This window comes from Mastomys coucha, unplaced genomic scaffold, assembly GCF_008632895.1.
Source record: "Mastomys coucha isolate ucsf_1 unplaced genomic scaffold, UCSF_Mcou_1 pScaffold7, whole genome shotgun sequence".
In the NCBI taxonomy this organism is placed as follows: Eukaryota; Metazoa; Chordata; class Mammalia; order Rodentia; family Muridae; genus Mastomys; species Mastomys coucha.
Genome location: NW_022196913.1, coordinates 56,774,753 through 56,777,488, shown reverse-complemented (window position 1 = coordinate 56,777,488; position 2,736 = coordinate 56,774,753).

The window sequence follows — 2,736 nt, the reverse complement described above, 5'->3', positions numbered from 1 at the left end:
CTCTCTCTCTCTCTCTCTCTCTCTCTCTCTCTCTCTCTCTGTCACACTTGAAAAAGCAGGGCTTCTATGGACTGAACTGTCCCCCCAGAGGCTCTTGTCTGTGCAGTAGCAAATGCCATTTCTAATGTCCCCCAACCTTCACACAGCGAATGCTGCCTCTGGAAACTTCTATACATCTCTTTCTGAGTAGATGCAAATTTTCATCTCTCTTGGAAAATAGTTAGAATGGCATCATTGAGTCCTGTAGGGAGTGCCTTTGTAAGAACCTTCTAAGCTGTGTTCTGCAATTACTGGACCATTTTGTGACTGCAGCATCGCTGTGCTGCCTGCAAATGAGGATTCCTGGAAAGAAGCTGTCTTTGACTGTACGCTGACTAAAAACCGCACGGACTATGGAGAGTTTGGAATGTTGCTGATCCCACAGGCTAATCACAGTTTCTCTCCAAGCTATCTTTGCCCTTAAATAGCAATTCTTTGCTCAGCTCTATTTCAGCCCCTAACATCCTGATGAACAGATAGAAACCTTTAGAAGGTGTAGCCTAATAAAACCTATCCTCCACTAGGGGCTAAGAATGCCATCCCATAGCATCCCGAGTCTTTGGCTGAGATTCTTCTGCCTGGTGTAACTATTTAATGTCTCCATCAGTGAATTTTTAAAATTGCCTTGATTTCTGGCTGTCTTTGTTATATTGTTTTAAAGCTCTGTGAAGCTACTTCCATATTGGAAGAGGGGTAACCTCAACTTGTCTTTTTTCAAGGCCATATTAATTCAATTTGGGTTCCAGAATAAACCATTGTTTATTCCCTTTGAGGTGAGAGCTGTGTTTTTGGCAACAACATGCCAAATTCCAAAGCTCCTCCGCTGGGCAGATGTACAATTTACAGGCTTTCCTGGACAGAGGGGAAATCTAAGCAGCTCCCTGTTTGGTATAACTGGGTGGGAACAACTTTGAAGTTGCAGAAATTTTGGTTTGTATATCTCCTGATCTAATTAGTTAAACGTGGTAAGGGGTAAAGAGATCATGAGACAGCTCACTTGGCAAGGTTCTTATGAACTGTGTGAAAAAGCGAAAAGATTTTAGATAAATCTTTAAAACCCAGAAAGAAACACAAGATTCTTCTGCCCCTTTTAGGTAAAAAAAAAAATTTTAGTCTATGAAGAGAGATAATCTAGACAGAGTTTCCACAGATTTCCTTAGTCATCTGAGCAGAAACCAGCAACATTCACCTAGAAAGCGAGGTGTGTGTTTGTGTGTGTGTGTGTGTGTGTGTGTGTGTGTGTGTGTGTGTGTGTGTAGATTCTCCTTTGTGTTTCTCAACTTGCTGGGCACTGATGTTCTTTTTGCTTTGCGGGGGAAGTATGAAGATGTGGGAAGTGCCAGTAACTGGTCCTCTGGGCTGAGTGCAGCACGAATCAGAAATAAAAGAAGGCAGAGCCATTTCAGATCCGCCTGTAGCAATAACAGTACAACATGGTTGTAAGTGGGAAGTCAGCTTGGAACAATGGGCCTGGGATTCTCATATCTAACTGATGCTTCCTCTAGGAGACAGCTCACTGTCGACACCGTTCCTGTGGCCTTCATGGAGTTCAGGGTGCTGAGTCTTCCTCTGGGTGGCTCCTGGTATAACAAGACTTGGGCAGTTCCTCAAGTGTGTCTGTGAATGAATCATGATATGAAAAATTGGACAGAATGCTACAGAATTTGCATGTAGACTAAAATTAAACCCTGGGATTGTGTTTTAAAGATATGGTAAGGAGTAGATCATATTTTTAAAATTAGGGCTGTCTTCTATTCTACAAATGTTGTGTGAGGGTGTAGGAGTCTGGTTGTTCGGAAGTAAAGGAAAACTGGAGGAGATAGAGGAAGAAAAAGAGAGAGTGAAGGACTCAAAGGCTAAAAACAGATGGGAAAAATAAAGATTTTGGAGAAAAACATATAAATAAAAATAAAATTTAGAAGGAAACTGGGGCATTGGCTTAATGGGTCAAGCTCGTGTCACACAATGCGAGGTACTGAGTTCAGATCTGTACATGCTGGGCAAATGTGGCCATGCTGGGCTTCAGAGGCAAGGATTCCCCAAACAAGCTGGCTAGCTCCACCAGCTGAATGGGCAGATTCTAAGCTCAGCAAGAGGCCTTGCCTCACCTCAATAACTAAAGGAAGAGCCAGAAAGGTACCAGGCACATACTCACACACATGGGCACCACACCCCTCCCGCCCCCTCCCCAACACATGAAGATAAAGATGAATGAATACACGCCTGTATCACACGTGCCCTAAACAAGATTTCAGGAGAAATGGGGAGCCACTCCAGAAGCAGCATAATGGGGCCTTGGGAAGAGGGAGAGCTTTTCCTAAAGAACCTGGACAGGAGCTTTACTAGGGGAATGAGCATCCCCACACAGGGAGCATTGTGTGTGATGAAGGGAAAGGGCAAATCTTCAAGGCCCCCAGAGGAGTTGTGTCAGAAGGGACAACAGCCATGTACATGTGTCTGCAGGGAAGAGCCACCAATTCCTGAGAACAAAAGAAGTTTCCAGCTCTCACAGGTGTTCAGGCCAGGGATGCTCCACACCATGCGACCTGGTCTACACACACAAAGAGGGGCTGGAATTAAGTATGTCCCTGAGTTTATTCCCCAGCTACCAGGGAAAGAGAAGGGCTGTAAACCCACAGGAGGGATGGCTTCTTGCCAACCATGTGTCTCAGAGACAGACGTGAGGATCAGGATGAA